The following is an 18,705-nucleotide window of genomic DNA, read 5'->3' on the forward strand; positions in this document are numbered from 1 at the left end:
AACAGAAGATAGAAGTTGTGGCTACTTAAGGAGGTCAAAAAGTTTCTGAGAGGAGAAAACAATTAAACTGAGACAAGTAGATAGAGCCAGTAGCTGTGGTAATTGTGTTTTGTAAGATTATTCTAGGCAGAAGAAAGAGATTGAATCTAGTCCCCAAGGCATGGAAATGTTTAGCATTTCATGAATGAAGAGAGAGCTGTATGGTTACAGCACAGTATAATAGGGAGGAAGCATCCTATGGGGCTAAGAGCTCAAAATCGGCCAGATCATTCACTGCCTTGGCAGTGAAGTTGGGATTTACATAAAAATTTTTAGGAAGCCTTTGGCAAGCTTTTGGCAAAGGCCTAATGTGATCCAATTTGTGTACCAAAAAATTTTTTTGGTTGCTATGTGAAGACTGAATTAAAGAAGTAGAGGTTGGAAGATCAATAAATTGTGCATTGTCCTAACAAAGGAAAGAACTTTGGTCTGAGCTTTAGGGTAGGGAACAGTAAGATGGAGCAGGTGACTATATAGAGTTACCATAACTGAAAATTCTAATTCACAATTGCCACATATTAAATCAGTGGCTTAGTCTATCACATATGATGCCAAGCTCATAACTTTGGCCAGATGGTTCTATGGGTTTTTTCATTCCATGATTATCAAGTGTCTAGAATAAGGCTTCATATGGATTCATATTCAGCAGACACTGGGTGTGACAACATGGTTGGGTAAATGCAAAATTTTCTGCCCTAAAAAGACACAATTCCTCAAACATACTTGTTATAAGTCCATATGATCATCTGTTTAGCACAAAGATTGGCAACTTTTTACTAAGGGGCAGAGTACAAATATTTTAGACTTTGTGGGCCAGGCAGTTTCTGTTATAGCTACTTAGCTCTGTAGTTGTAGTGCTAGTGCAGCCAGAGACAATATGTAAATAAATGGGTATGGGTGTGTTCAAACAAAACTTTATTTATAAAACAGGAAGTATAATTTGGTTTTGAAACTGTCTGATTCACCATATAGGTAAAGTACTACACTTGTTTTGGTTGAGCATATTATTACCTTATACCTTCCCTTGTGCTGCTATACATCTAAAATTAATATTAAATTAATCAAATAATATCAAATTAATATTTAAATATCTTAATAAAGGCTGAATCCAAAATAAGTGTAGAATGATTTTGAGAACCAGAATAGATATGTTTAAATTTATGATTCTATTTTATCAATCTGAAAATAATTTAATAGAAACGTTTCCTGTCTCAGCCTATTGAAATGCCATACTCATTTAAAGACCCCATTCAAATGCTTCTTTTTGTGTGAATTCACTAGCTTTACCTACTTTCTCTGATGAAGTGATGTTGCCTATACTCTATGATCTCATAGATTTTTAGTCCTTAAGTACATTATAGCACTCATCGTATTGAATTAAAGTGTTTATTTATACAACTGCCTTATTTATTATGTTTCAATCTTCCAGTGAATACTATTTCTTACTCATAAGTAATTTAGTTAACTTTTTATTAAACAATGCTTATTAGATATCAGCTATGTATAGGCACTCTTCTAAGCGTGGAGGATATAGGAGTAAATAACAGGTTTTGTAGTTTTTCTTATAGGGCAATGGATACCACCAAAGGAAATAAATATTTTTCATTACAATTTAAAAGAGTCATGAAAAAAATAATATGATAAAGAATGGTTGGGAGTTTCTTTTAGTTAGGGCTATCACAGCAACCACTTCAAGTTGGTAATAACTGAGATATTTTAGGATTTGAATTATAAAAAACAAAGTGGCCAAAGATCTGGGATATACCATTCTAATTCCGAGTGGGCTTCCACACTTCCAAATCAAAGTATTAGAATACCAAGTGTAACATTCTTTGGATTAAATGATCATGATATGTTATAGAAACAGAAATAAGAACATTATGGCTAAAGTGTAGGTGAGGACTTGAAATAGACAGGAGCCAGGTCATAAAGAGTCTAACAAACCACCTTGGGGTAAACTGTATTTTCCAAAAATATCTACAACAAGTACCATCTTACAAAACCTTGCCACTTCTCCTTCTCAAGAAATGGAATGCATGTCCCCTCCACATGAATCTACATTGCTCTTTATGACTTCCTTGAGTAGTAGAGTAATGCAGAAGTAACACTCTCTGACATTCAAACCATATAGGCTGATATGATTTCTGCCTGTTTCTCTCAGCATACTCATCTTTGGAACTCAGCCATTACAGGAAGCTTAGGCCACATGAGAAGCCCCGTGTGAAAGGAACTGGGCTCCAGGCTCTCAGATATGACTGAGCTCCTCACCAACAGTCAGCACCAAATTGCTGTTTTGAAGATGTATGTTTGCAGCAATAGATAACTCTAGCATGTAGTTAGGAGTTGACCTTACTTCATAATCTCTGCCTGGGAGAGATAAAGCCCTTACTAAATCAATATGGACCTTGATGGAAGGACAGAAAAAAAACATTAATAAACAATAGCAGAAATTTGTTCGTCTGGGTAAATGAACTCAGATAATTTCAAGGACACTAATCTTAGCTATGATTTCTAAGTGTACTTACATTCAAACACTTATGTTATAATAGGCTGTTTTTTAGAGAAGTTCACAGCCAAATTGAGTAGAAGGTACAGATATCTCCTATATATCTCCTGCCCCCACAAGTTCCATTACCAACATCATCTCCTTAATTTTACATTTGGAGACATCAATTCATATTTTATAAACTAGTTGCTATAGAAATAAGTTCCCTTAAATTATTGAATACTTCATATGTTTTAAGTAAATTTTTATTGAAGCATGACATATATAATAAGGCATGCACAAATAATAAGTATACAACTTAATGGAATTTCATAAAGAGAACACACCCCTGAATTCATGATCTAGATGGGAAAAAAAAAGACCCTCACCTCTAGTCCAGACTCTTCATATCATTCCTAATTTCAACTGCTATCCCCAAAATTAATCACTAACGTGACTTCTAACACATAATTTTTGTCTGATTTAAAACGTATGTAAATGAGATCATACAAAATGTACCTTTTTATGGTTTTTACCATGCTGTAGTCTATAGATATAATTTCATTCATTCTCATTACTCTACAATATTTCACTGTATGTATTTATCAGAACTGATGCATGCTACTCTCGATGGACATTAGGGCTGTTTCCATTGTTATTATTCCTACCAGGAACATACCTAGGAGGAGAGCTGCAGGGTTAGAGGCTTCATATGCCTCTGTGTTATATACACTGTATTTAAGATTTTGCCAGAGCACTTGTACTAATTTTATTATTTTATATTCCCTCCGTGAGTGTGTGAGTGTTCCCGTTGCTCCCCATTCTCATCGAGGCTTGCAGTTGCCCATCTTCAGTTTATGAATTCTGGTGAATACATAGTGGCATCTCATTATGCTTTTATGTCAATTTCTTGATGACTAATGCTGTTGGGCACAATTTCATATGTTTATTGACAATTTGGGTATTTTCTTTCGTGATCTATTTGTCTAGTTTGTCCAGATATTCTAGCATTATTTCCCCTCTTCTTATTGATTGTATGATTTTTATGTGTATTTAAATACATAAATGTGGGATGTGTATACACACATACAAATATATACATATTTCAAATATGTGCCTTTTCTTGCATAAAGGTCTAAAAGTATTGCAAATATTTCCCCCCACTATGTGTCATTATTTTTCACTTTCTTTTTTTTTTAAGATTTTATTTATTTATCATGAGAGACACGGGGCGGGGGGGGCAGGTACAGACACAGGCAGAGGGAGAAACAGGTTCCATGTAGGGAGCCCAATGAGGGACTCGATCCTGGATCTCCAGAATCAGGCCCTGAGCTGATGCTAAACCGCTGAGCTATCCAGGCTGCCTGATTTTTCACTTTCTTAGTAATGTCACTTAATTAACAAATTCTTTGTTTTAAGACGGTCCAATTACAATTTTTTTAATAGTTAATGACTTTTAGGGTTCTGTTAAGAAATATTTGTCTATCTCCAGGTAATTAGAATAATCTGCTATGCTTTCTTCTAGGAATATTTTATAATTCAATCACAATACATCTAAAATTGATTTTTATGGGTAGCCCCGGTGGCTCAGCAGTTTAGCACCACCTTCAGCCCAGGGCCTGATCCTGGAGACCCAGGATCGAGCCCCAAGTCAAGCTCCCTGTAAGGAGCCTGCTTCTCCCTCTGCTTGTGTCTCTGCCTCTCCCTTGCTCTCTCTCTCTCTCTCTCACCTGTGTCTCTGCCTCTCTCTCTCTCTCATGAATAAATAAATAACAAATCTTAAAAAAGTTTAAAAAATTTTTTAAAAATATTAAAAAAAATAAAATTGATTTTTATGTATCAATATCTATTTTTTCCATATGCATATCAGATTCCGTGAAATTTACACAAGTAAGATAATATTTTATGTTTCCTTTTGTGACTGACATTTTGCACTCAATCTAATGTTTATGAGATTTATTAATGTTATTTATGTTGTTATAATTCATTGCTTTATTTAGATAATATTTCCGTGTATGTATATACTATGATTTATTTATTCTCTAGAAACATATTCAGGTGACTTCCAATTATTTGCTTATTACAAATGTTGCTTCTATGATCACTTTTTTCTTTGGTGAACACATATATACATTTCACTGGGTACATATCTTGGAATCAAAGAGATAGGTTAGATGTTATGCACATGTTTGGATTTGGTAGATACCTAAGGAAAATTTCTAAGATGGTTAAGTAATTTTATAGCCCAAACAAAAGTGTATGAGCTTTTGAGCTTCTCTAATTCATCAAATCACTTGGTATTTTTTCTGTCTTTAAAATTTTTGTTCTTCTAGTGATGTGTTGCCGTATTTCTTACCATTTTAATTTGCTTTCCCCTGATAACTAGTGGAGTTTAAGAACTTTTTACACATTTACTGGCCATTTGGATATCTTCTTTTGAGATATATCCATTCAAGATACTTTTCCAGTTTTCTATTAAGTTATCTGCTTTTTCTTATTCACTTTTTAGATTGTTAAATGTATTCTAGATGTAAATGTTTTGCCTGATAGATTGTCTCACTGAATAGTTTACCTTTTTTTCCTCCCATACTGGTGTTTATTAATAAACTTTCTAAATTTAATGTAGTATAAATTTTTAGCACTTTTGTTCAGTTAAAGAAAGTTTTTGCTAACCCTTAGGTCATGCAAATGTTCTCGTCTTTTCTTCTAAGTATTCCACATATTTATAATGAATAAAATATCCTACCTTACACTTTATAAGAGCCAGGGTATGTTATAATAACAAAGTTTTGGTCTGAATGATTTTCAAAACATATCAAATACGTGTAGAATCTGTACTAAACTCCCTATCTTCTTTTTACTGGTAAAATATCTTGAAATTATCCATTTCTGCAGTTTTTAGAGGAGGCTATCAATTATTTTATGTTTAGTATTTAATCAAACTTTCTGATGATCTAAAAATTTAAAGAAGTTACAATGGCTAGTTCTATACTTGCCTTTTTAGTTCCTATTTCTTTTTATGTATTGTGCCAAGGATAAAGTAAAGATCCAAAATTGTTGTCTGTGTAGTGAAGAGAATTGCGAAATGAAAATTAAACATGATTCCTAAAGGTTTCAGAATTGCCTAAATGCTGCCAAGGTGTTTCATTCTCGCTGATTAAAAATCCACTCTGAAATGTAAACTGTATCCAAGTGTGAAGTTTGACAGAAATTAAAAGTATGTTCCTCTTCTAAATGACAGATGCACAAGAGATTCACATACAACAGATGCCTGGTCACTCACACAAACTCCTGATCATTTTCTGACACTTCAGACTGAGTGATTTTGACTGCCATTTGTTCCAGACCAAAGACTTTAAGGCCAGACGCAAATGTCTTTTAAATTTCATCTGATTAATATCCCTCAACAGCATATTTGTCACTTCCAAAGACTCCACATGTTGTTCTCCAAGGCAAACCTACTCTGAATGGATCTGGGGAAGTAATGAGGCATGTTAAGTAAGTACTATTAGATTCTAATGTGACTGAAACTCAGTAATCCTCACTGCTGGAAATTAAACATTAAGTTTCTGAAGCAGAAACATTAAAAACAAAGAGGTAAAGTTTTAGTTTAAGTCTGTAGTTTAAGTCTTACTAAATAAGCTGTTAACACCAATGTATAGATTTGATCAATGAATAATAAATAATACATTAGGTTATTCAGACAGCACACAAAACGAACCCTAATTGACCCAAATTTTCATAAAATTTCTAAGACAAACAAGATCAGGTTTGTAATTTGGCAATGTTCTGAGAAAAGCAACCCCTTGTTTTGTTTTGTTTTGTTTTTTAGTATTTCATGGTCTCAATTCTATCCTGAGCAAAATGAGTTTTATAAGATCTTAAGCTCAAGAACCCTTCCAATATTAGAAATTATGTTTTCTCTTTCATGAGTCATCTTTGACCTTGAAGTGAAAATGGAAGGTATTCATTCACCTTTATTTATTTATTTTTATTTTTTTTTATTATTTATTTATGATAGTCACAGAGAGAGAGAGAGAGGCAGAGACACAGGCAGAGGGAGAAGCAGGCTCCATGCACAGGGAGCCCGATGTGGGATTCGATCCCGGGTCTCCAGGATCGCGCCCTGGGCCAAAGGCAGGCGCCGAACCGCTGCACCACCCAGGGATCCCCTCATTCACCTTTAAACACCATAAAGATTCATCTTTATAAAAACTCATTTTTGTCTCATGATATTACTAAAATACAACTTATTTGGTGTCATGGGAAATGAAGGAAATAAAAATCAATCCCCTGGAACGCCTTAAGCACCCTTCCTTCTTAAGCTCTCCTATTAAATATCTTCTCTTTGAAAAGATAACAGAAATGCATGTTTTTATTCGATTACCAGATTCTCAGGCTCTGGATGAAAAAGAGAAATCCTCTAGATCAGTACCATGCTACAGAAATCTAATGCCAGCCACAAATCTAAACAACATATGTCATTTTACTTTTTCTAGTGGCCACATTAAGTAAAACAAATAGGGAAAAGTCATTTAATAACATATTTTAACTAGCCCAATATGTAAAAATATTATCATTGTAATGTGTAATAAATATAAAGTATTAATAAGATATTTACTGGTTTTGTTACTAAATATTTGAAATCCACTGTGTATTTCATCCTTCTAGGACATGTCAACTTGGACTAGCCACATATTAAATGTCCAGTAGCTACATATGGCTGGTGGCTATCACAATTGGCAATGTAAATATAACATATTTGCAGAAAGACTTGGAGTAAATTTTTTATTTCTATCTTGGTTCCTTTTAATTGTTTTTCTGCCTTCCTTTTCTTTCTTAGTCATCTGATTATACACCAAACTGAGCTTTATTTTCTTTTAAACTAGTAAAACACACTACTGGAGTTAAACAGTTTTGATAGACATGAATTCCAAGACAGACATTAAACTGTTTATAATTACTAACAGTTTACCTTAAAGTTTTTTTTTGAGGGGGAGAGGAGATGTCAAAAATAAAGTCCTTTTAATTGTGATTTTTGTTTTTAATTGTTCTCTCTGAGATAAAGCTATGTCCATCATTCACAAACTATGTCAACTTTGACAAATTAATCTAACTCACTAAATTTCAAGTTTCCATTCCTAATATGGGGAAAGAATATTTTGTCATGTAATTGTTCTAAGAATTTCATGAAGTGATGCTTATACACCTAACACAAGGCCTGATATAAGCACTACTAGATGTAAATAGACATACTTGCTGTTTTCTAGGTATTTTTCATTTAGTGAATAGCACAAATGTTTTCTTTGTAAGATTTTTCATTTTCCATGAGAAGAAAAAAAAATAATTAGCTTCTGCAATTCTCAGACCTGACAAATAGAAGTCACATTTATTCAAAGTATTCATCTGCTCAAATAGCAAGGCCTCACTGATCTTTTAAACATAATAATTCAATTCATATTCAGAAAACATTTTCTTCCAACACAACTCTCATTTTTTTTTACTGTTTTGTACAAGAAATTCAACTACATGACAAGATTTCATGGCAACTTCTGACCCAACAACTGCTAGTTCTAATGTTAAATAAGATTTTACTCTTTTGATTTCTAATAAAAGAGAAATAACTCACAAAATATCTGTAAGTTTGCATTAGTCAATTTCAACTACTTCGAAATGTTTTTCTGATTATGCTCCAGAAATGAGAATGTACAGTGCAATCTATATCTCATTTTTATCTCATGAAGTTATGTCTGCTATTTTCACCTAATTTCACTTTCATTGTCCTTCTACCCACTCACCTAATCCATTCTCTGCACAGCACCCAATCATTTTCTCAAAAACACAAATCAGATTATATCACTTATATATCCAAGAACTCACATTACTTTCATTCATCTCCCTAGAAGTTCCCCAGACCAGTCTCTGTCTCTGAACTCATCTCATCAGTCACCACTATGTCCATTTGTACTGGCCTTCTTTCTTTCTTCCTAAATCCCATGTTTGACGAACAATTGAGGCATTTGCATTTATATATATTCTACTCTCTACCATATATTGCCTGGAATATTCTACTCACTCTTAATTAGCATGCTGCTCTTATTTCAAGTGTCATCTCCTTAGAGAATTTTCTCTGACCAAACTACCTAAAAAATCAATCTAATTAAAATCTGAATTATCCTCTCTCCACATCCCATCATTCTCTATCCTATTAATATTTTATTTATTGCTTCTCTCAGAATCTGAAATTCTGATGCATTTGTTGCCCTACTTAAGGGATTCATCTCTCTCCCTTTTCAACTAAATATAAATCCTTGGGGGGAAAGACCACATCTATCCTATTCACATGTGATTCTACATACCTATGAGATTTTGCTGAGTAATTAATAAAATCCCTACAGAGGAACTGTGCTGATTCTAGTTGGTCTCATTTTCAGACATTATAATGGGTAGTACTCCAGGGATTGAAGATTTTCAAGGCAATGGAAGACTTGGCAAAAATAGGGTAATAGTAGCCACATCCTGCTCTTGCTTCCATATGGCCTGAGTATTAAGAACCCTAGGACTACAGCAGTCTGGGACACCACTCTAACTCTTGAAATGCTCTCTCTTTTTCTCTGTTTCAGGGGTGTCTGCTGGTCTGGGACTACTTGCCCCTAAATAAGAACTGAGTTGTAAAGGGAAGAAGTAGACAGTAAAATACAGTGGGAGAAAGACCAGGTATAGATGTAGGCTTTAGACAAGTGAACCTGAAAAAATTGTGTAATCCTCAGAGTTTTGGTTTCTTCACCTATAACATAAAGGTAATAGTTATCTTTGCCTCATAGTGTCACTGAAAAGATTAAATGACATAGTCCATGTGAAGTTTCCACCACTCATTAGCAGTCTGTGAGAGGCAAATATTTTACCTTGCTTTATATTTTTCTGACTCCTTTTACTCAGATTCTAGTAGGTATAACTGAAAACTTAATGGATTTGGGTAGTGGAGAAAGAGAAGTGTAGGTAATAGAATCATCTATACAATCTAGGTTACCTTAAACCTTGCAAGTCCCAAGGTGAAAATACAAAGAAGCTTTATTTCTCTTTGTTTCTTCTTCTTCTTCTTCTTCTTCTTCTTCTTCTTCTTCTTCTTCTTCTTCTTCTTCTTCTTCTTCTTCTTCTTTATAATTCTTTCTTTGTATAGAGTAGCAGTGACTTAGGCCAGAGTAAAATTTAGAGATTCCAAAGTTCCTTTCCAAAACCAAATTATAATGCATTAACAATGCATTATTATAATTTCTGATAGATACTTCTTTATGGAATACCAGTAAAATAAAAGCATACCATTAAATTTATATGTAAAGTACATATAAATATGTTTTTGGCAGATAAAAGCAAAAGGTAGGGAGAGCAAATCTCTGGTGAAGAGTGAAATAAAAAATAGCTTCTTTAGAAAACATAGAAAATTATAAATTTAGGTGCTACTACAGGAGAATTACATGACTCAAAATATTTCCCAAGTAGAGAAACAAATCATTTAGTCTTTAGAATTCCTCTCTCCAAAAGCAAAAACATGTTTAATTATTGACAGCTCCTCAGATGTGGCTTGGGAAGTAAGAAAATGCTATATTAGTTTATCATTTTATAACAGGCAATATGGTAAAAACCTCTCTGGGGCTAGTCTCTATTTGTCCTTTTACCTAAATTTATTCTCCAAGGACATTTACAGGATGTTAGCTACAGAGCCAAGGGACAGATTAGCTAAAGGTTTATATACAAAGCTCCTTCTCCCTTTGTGTATGTAAATTGAGGGAGAGAACTAATCATTCAAGCAGTCATTTCAATCATAAGAAAGAAAGAATAGGTTAGAAGTATAAACAATGATTAATGAGAATGCTATCAGCAAAGAAAGTTTCCATTTTAACATGAAGGCGCTTGAAAAGTACAAAATAAAAGTAAATCTACTTAAAAAAGACATTTTGTTAGTGCACATGAAATTGCTATAAATTCTTAAAACTGGACCCCAAAATATGCTGCTTTATAGTTGTACAAACAGGACACAGGTAATAGTTCGCAGAATATTTACTAAAATGAGATTTCAGGAAAATGATACATTAAAATTTATTTTTCTTCTGTTTGTATTATTAAAAATAATTAAGGTGGTTACCTTTCAACTATCTTTTAACCTTCCAAGACCGTATTGGAGCATTCCACAGATTTAGCTATAGACTCTGCAGTGATAGAGTCAAGGACAAAGCACTCCATCTGTATTCTGTCGAAGTTCTTAAGGTCTTTACTATTGGACTAATTATCAGTTCATATCCTTCCATTATTTTAAACACAAAACACCACTAGAAGGTGTTAATGATTAATCTGAAATTTTGTAACACTCCGCAGAGGCATTTTAAGCTGAAACAATGCAGTACAGTAGTTGAGCCCATGGGATTTAGGGTCACACAAACTAGAACTGGATAATCACAGTTCTGCTGCAAAACACTGTGTAGTCTTTCTCAGGATACCTACAATAAGTTATCAGTTACTTAAACAAAAAGTAGGGATAATAATGGAAACTAATTTTTTTTTAAAGATTTTATTTATTTATTCATGAGAGATACAGAGAGCGAGAAGCACAGACACAGGCAGAGGGAAAAGCAGGCTCCATGCAGGCAGCTTGACATGGACTCAATCCAGGGTCTCCAGGATCACCCCCGGGTTGAAAGCAGCGCTAAACCGCTGAGCCACCGGTGCTGCCCTAATGGAAACTAATTTTAAAGTGGTTCCTAAGTTTTAAGAGATACATACTGGAGGTATTGAGAACTACTAGGTATACAGAGAGAACTCCTTAAGCGACGTACTTTTAAGGACAAATAAATCAGGGGCAGCCCAGGTGGCTCAGCCGGTTAGCGCTGCCTTCAACCCAGGGTGTGGCCCTGGAGACCCTGGTTCGAGTCCCACCTCAGGCTCCCTGCGTGGAATGGAGCCTGCTTCTCCCTCTGCCTGTGCCTCTCTCTCTCTCTCTCTCTGTGTGTGTCTCTCATGAATAAATAAATTAAATCTTTAAAAAATAAATAAATCATTGATATATAACACACAGAGATGTAAAAATTATCCACATATAGTATGATCAACTTTGACAAAGAACACAAATAATTGTATTCTTGTTGGTATCACCGTATCTGTTTTTAAAATTTATAGTAATGGAGTATGCAATAAGTACTCTTTGTGTTTCTTTCTCTAAACACTATGCCTATAGGTTCGCATTGCTGTAGGTGGCAATAGTTCATTAATTCTCACTGCTCTACAGGATTTCTTCGCATGTTTATATCACAATTTTACTATCCATTCTGTTATTGATAGACATTCAAGTGATTTTCAATTTTTAATTGTTATATAAAGTACTTTATTAACATATTTGTATATGCCTTTTGGTGAAACCACATATACATTTCTGTCAGGTATACAGTTAAAAATGGAATTGCTGGATCATAGGGTATGTTTATATTAAGCATAAATAGATCAGAAAAGTTTTCCCAAGTGATTGTACCAATTGGTTGTAACTATACTTCCACCAACAGATTATGAAAGTTCTAGTTGCCCCACATACTCACCAATACATAGTACCAACAATCTTTTTTATTTTAGACATTATCCTAAGTATAAATGATATACAATAACTTCATATGTTAAAAATACACTTTGATGTATTTTGACATATATACATATATGTAACTATCACAATTGAGACCAAAAAAAAAAAAAAATCATCATTACCTCTCTATTTCCTTGTGCCCCTTGGTTATCCATATCTGCCTTTCTACTTTCTCCTGTCCCCAACACCACGGCAAATATTTGTCTGCATTGTCACTATAGATTAGTTTGCATTCAAAAATATTTACATACATGCAATTGTACAGTATGAACTCTATTCTGTCTGGCTTCTTTCACTCTACATCATTGTTTTGAGTTTTATTCATGTTATTATGGCTATTAATCATTCATTCCCTGATATTGCTAACCTAGATATGCCACACTTTCTTTGCCCATTTACCTATTAATGGATATTGGACTTGTTTCTAATACTTTGCTATAGCTGCACCATGAACATTTACAAACAAGTATTGTGTGAGCATATGCTTTCATTCTGCTAGGGTAATGCCAAGGAGTTTTTCTAAACCACTTTCCCAAAGTTGTTTACCATTTTACATTCCTATCAACAATACACAAGAGTATCAGTGATTCTACATTATGGCCAATATTTGGTATGGACAGTTTTTAAAATTTTAGCTATTCTATGGGTAGGGTACCTCATTGTGGTATTATTAGCATAACATTATTACCATTATGTAATTCATATACCATAAAAATCACCCTTTTAAATAATTAAAGGATTTTTAGTACATTAACAGAATTGTATAGCTATCCCCACTGATTATAGAATATGTTTATCACCTCCAAAATAAATCATCTAACCATTAGCAGTCACTGGCAATTCCCCCATTCCCAGCCACTAGAAACCACTAATCTACTTTCCATCTTTATGGATTGGTCTATTGTGAGATTTACATAAAAAATGAAACATGTACATTTTTGTGAATGGCTTCTTTCACTTAGCATGTTTTCAAGGTTCATCCATGCCAGAGCAAGCTCTAAAGTCAGGTCAAATAAAGAAAAGCTCTGTGTATGAAGCTTTTTCAAGGAACTTCCAGTAACGTAAAAGAGTGAAAACTGTCTGTGGATGGGATTTCTTGGAGAGCTCTAAACATGGCCTGACTTTTCTAGTGACTGTTGGGCTGCTGGTTTTCATAGTGTTGGTTTTCAAAGCTACTATGAAGCTGGAGAGAGAGAGGTGAGAATAATACAAGTTTAAAAACCACTGTTAAGAAGTTAAAAACTTAAAAAGTTGACTGTTCTTGCCCAGAATCAATTGCTTTGAGGCGGCTGCTCAGATTGCTACCTCTAAGCATTTGGTTAATTTCCAGAGCTTTGGAAAGTTGATTGTGGCAATTTTACCAATGTTCTCATAGCTTTTATGGAGTAACAAGTTCTTGGATGTCCTTTCTAACCAATTGATTTTATTCTGTGAAAGCAGTCTTTCAAATCCTAAGTGAGCTGTCATTTTGCTGGTCAATTCATAGAGGCTATGAAAAATTATTATTATTATCATTAAAGATCTTATTTGAGAGAGAAAGAGAATGAGCAGTAAGGAGGAGCAGAGGGAGAGAGAGAAACAGACTCCATGCTGAGCTGGAAGTCTGATTCAAGGCTCTATTCCCAGGACCAGAAGACCACGACCTGAGTCCAAGGCAGACACTTAACTGACTGAGCCCCCCAGGCACCCCAAACTACTTTGAAAATGCACATGAATACAGTTGCTTCATATTCTACCAAATATGTTGGCAGTATGGTAGACATAAAATATACAAAAAGCTACTAAATTTTACCATAATCTTTCCGATAAATTTGAACATTGTACTGCCACATATCTTTGAAGACAAGTTTTAAGGTACTTAGAGCAGTTCTTTGAATTGTGAGCTAAGATTTTATTAGAATTCTACTTATGGAATTTTATTTCCTGGTAGTCTTGGTGAGCATCATCAGTCTACTACATAAGCTAAATGTACACGTTTTGGGGGGGGGTGGCAAATTCCAAATAATTAGTACTGAGTAGTGTATGCCAAGGATAGTTTAACTTTTTGTTTTCTTCTTTAAGATAACATTAAATGGTTATTTCCCATTTCTCATAGTCTTTTGTCCCTTTCCTTTTCTTCAGTTGTAGAAAAATAGTAAGTTCAACTATAAAATCTATGTAGTTCCAAATTCTTTAAATTGCTTATCTGATATAAAGTTAGACTAATCTCACTCCAAGTTTCAGAGTTTAAGGGATTATCTAAAGGACAAAGCTTTGATCTTCCTTCCTTCAGAAAGTTCTGATTACAGGTTATACTTCTTCTCTGGTGCTTGTGATGAAAATAAAGAAGTTAAATCTCATTGTAATTGACACCAGTGGACATGAGAAAGGATCAAACATATTCTAGACTCAAGTGTTTGCTTCTATATAAAATATGTGGATACCAGAGGATATATTTACATAATAACAGCCTATTAACACTATAATATCTATGTAGTATTCTAATTTTCATAAGGCATTTATATTATCTGACAATGTTATAATAATGTCTCACATTTTTAGTGCCCAAACATTTTATAGAGAACAATTATAATAGGAGAATGAAATTATCTCATGGTTTCATTAATGTTATTAATACTTCAGTAAGTCTTTCTGAATCTTTTTTGTCCTTTAAATAGATATTGGAAGTGACAGAAGAGGGTGGTTGAGGACAAAAGTCATTTTTTTTAGCACTGTAATCTTTCTCTAGGCTTTGTCTTTCTGCCTCAGTAAATATAATAATATGATTACCATTTTTAAGTTGCAAAAGGCCATTAAATTGCAGAGAAGTACAAAGGGTAAAATGACAAATATCACATAAACCACCATCAAACGTACATATTTTCTCACATTTACTTCACATACCTCTCTTTCTAGCTGCCTACCTATCTATCTGAAATAAATTATTAAGGCTGAGACAGGCATCCCCTTTATACTTCTTGCCACCTTATTCCCATCCCCTCTTCCCAGAGAGAACTATGGTCATGAATTTTGTACTTACCATATTTGCATACCACATTTTTGTTTCTAGGAACAATATACAGTATTGCTTCCTGTTTTATAATTTACTGAAACATGATCATACTATATGTATCTTTCTGTAATTTGCTTTTCATTTGTCCTCAATGCAATATGAGATGTGAGAAAGGGAAGGATATCTATATTTATATAGATAGATCATATACACATACCATAATCATAAAATTGTTTATTCTGTGTGAAAAGTAATAGAACTCAAGTGTCTGAATTCAAATCACACTTAAAACGAAGGCAGAGAAGCACTTTAAGGCTGTACAAGCCAAACAAAAGTCAGAGAGTGGAGAACAGAATAAACAAAGCTCTTCATTATATTTACTATCTCAGAAAAGCAAAGAACATAATTGACTCCAGGCAAAAATATTCCACATTATAAAAGAGTTAATTTGTTATTCTGACACAAAACTGGGAGAACATCAGAAAGCATAATCTTTTAATTTCCAGTACTCTTGATTGTTACTCTTTTTTGGGTGTTTATTAGAAGAAAATTTCTCCATTAATATTAGATAAATAAATAGCTTATCTATAGTATTCTCCTATTAATTAAAACATATTTTGAATACTCAGTCATTTATTCTGAAGTGGACCATATGATAATATTTTTTTTTTCAAAATCAGAGGGACTAATGAATATTTCCTGAGCACTTACTATTTGCCATTAACTAAGCAATAGAGACATAACTGAAGAAAAACAGCAAAGTCTCTTCCTTGAAAGAGTTACTATTTTAGCAGAATAAGAGCTCTGATAAACCCATAAACACATAATTTCTCAGTTGATGGCATGTATCTAAAGCAAAATAAATCAGAATGAGGGTCTAAACAGTTGAATGCCATGTTTAAGGTGGGGATGATGAACTAAGGAAGGTCATTCAGGTAAGAGGGCTTTTGAGCCAAGACTTTAAGGAACTAAAGGATTAAGCCATGTGTATAACTCATATATAAATATGTGTATACATATAAATATAAATGAAAAAGAATTGCTAAGATTGTAATATAGGGATCTTAAGCAAGTAAAACAAGTAGAATTTCTAAGATAAACTCTGTTTTATGTTCTAATCTCTAACAAGAATTGTTAGTTTATGTTTTTTATTTTATTCTGAATACTGTGGACTTTCTCTCCCTATAAGTAAGCTTATGAAAAATAATTGGGGGTTATGTTTGAATTGTTGTGTATCATAAAACAGTATCTCTATTTTACAAATGAACTGGAGGTTCAGTTGGATTACCCCAAATTTTCAGAACTAGTAAGAGAAAGAGCAGGAATTCAAATCAGTGCTTGCTGGCTCCTTTAGCAGTAATCATCTCATTTCTATGAAGCAAATTTTACCTCAGCTTGTTACAACTTCCTTTCTGATTGTTCCATAAAATGCTACCTTAATTCCTGCCTCAGCACTTTTTTGAGATGTCTTAGGCTTGCGGGGATTGCCTCTTCATCAGCGAACTCATCCGTGATCCCGTTACGTAACTATTCCTGACCACTCTGCCTTCATGAGTATCTCTCTGTGGCAAGTCTTCCCTAGAGGAAACGGTTTGAATATTCTCCCAAATCTTGCTCCGTTTATATTCTTACACTTTATGTGTGGATCTAATAGAGCTAAGTAGTCAATAGAAATCTTAATTTTTCCTGTTTTTATAATATTGGCTTTACTTCTGGATCCTGGAATTTTGAATAGCACTTAATTATTCTTAGTTGTAACCCACCAAAGGTCACTCCAAACCAATTTAACTATTCCCATCCCTGTTTTTTAACACTCATTAGCAACAATATTATATATTATCAATTTCAGCAGAGACAGGTGTAGAAATGCACATGTTAGTTGAGTTTTATCAAACCTGAATGTTTATTTCTAATGAAAAAAATCGAACCCTTTATTTCCAATACTCTACTTTTAACTGTTACAATATCTTGTAGGTCATTATTTAACACTTCAAATGCTAATTCCTTAGTATAATAACTGGCTAGTCTCTTAGTCACTTTTCCCACAGAAAGAAAGCTCAACTTTTATTTGCATCAAGAGTTGATGACCAATTAACTTGTCACCAATGATTTGAATTTGTATATTAAGTAGGTATAATTTGTTGATGGTAATTTGGAAGGAAAGCAACACTGTAACAACTTAAGGGGTGATCCAGAAAGGAGTCTGCATAGAATTGTTTGATGCCCCATATTTGTAACCAATCTATTTTTTTGGATCACTATCTGGCCTAGTGAGTAAAGTAATATATCTCACTGATTTAGACAAAAGCATACATCACTTCTTCTGGAGGCAAATTTAGTAGACCTTAATTGTTGAAAGTTACTGAACTTCTCACTTAATTCATAATAATCTGGATTTTAAAATGAAAATATCAACTATTATAAGGTTTATCATTAGCTAGAGAAAGTTTTATCAAACTCTGAATAGTAACTACAGAGTTGATGCTCATTATATGCTAGTTTTCTGTCCTCTTTTATCCACAGATTAACAACATGAAGATGGAAATACCATAGTCTGATTGGTGTAATTAAGAATCTAGACTCTGGAAGGGCTAATCTAACTGTGGATGGCTCGGTTAAATGAACAACCCTTGATTCCAGCTCAGGTCATTTGGTTGGGGTCCTGGGATCAAGCCCCATGTTGGGCTCCGTGCTCAGGGAGGAGTCTACTTTAAGATTCTCTCTCCCCTCTCTCTCTGAAATAAATAAATAAATAAATAAATAAACAAACAAACAAATAAATAAATATTTTTTTTAAAAAGAATCTATACTCTGGAATCTCATCACCACCACTTGTTAGCTCAGCACATTAGAGAAATCTGGAAACTGTTGTTAGCTGATCATTATGGTTATTATTTAGAAACAGAACTTCAGAGCTTATAAAGGAATTATATACAGGACAAAACAGGTCCACAGTTCAAGAAGATCTGGAATAGAAGACAGGGAACCACAATAGGGCCTTATACTACAAGCAGTACAGGTTCTTAAACTTAACTACAAAGAAAAACCTTTGCAAAAACTTAATTAGAACCACTGTTATTTTTCTAGGCTCATCATTCAGGAGCTAGGGTAAGGTAACAAAGATACTGGAATAAAGGCAGGATGTACCATACTGACTCTAACTTGTCTACCCTCTAGGCATGAAGACAAACAATATGTATTATGGAGCTCTAGATACTGTTTTGGGGTACCCTCACACCAATTTTACCTCTTTCTTCAGGAACTCCCACCCTTTTCAGCATTCTTTGTCAGTAACTTCTATGGTGGGTTCTTCAATAGCTTTGTCTTGGGTAATATGTATGAAAATGAGAAAACACGTGGTACCTCTGACAGCTCTAGTTCAAAGGTCTGAGTAGGAGTCTAAGGCAAGCCCCATAGCCACAGGAGCTTTAGCATAAGGCACAAAAATTAACGGCAGAGTTACTATAGATCCTTAAACTGTACCCCCTCTTGTAATGCTTTGCTCCAGCCATTCCTCCGTTTAGATATTAATATCTTCCAAAAACATAACCTCATACACTATCA

Source organism: Vulpes lagopus, chromosome 3 (assembly GCF_018345385.1).
Source record: "Vulpes lagopus strain Blue_001 chromosome 3, ASM1834538v1, whole genome shotgun sequence".
Lineage (NCBI taxonomy): Eukaryota > Metazoa > Chordata > Mammalia > Carnivora > Canidae > Vulpes > Vulpes lagopus.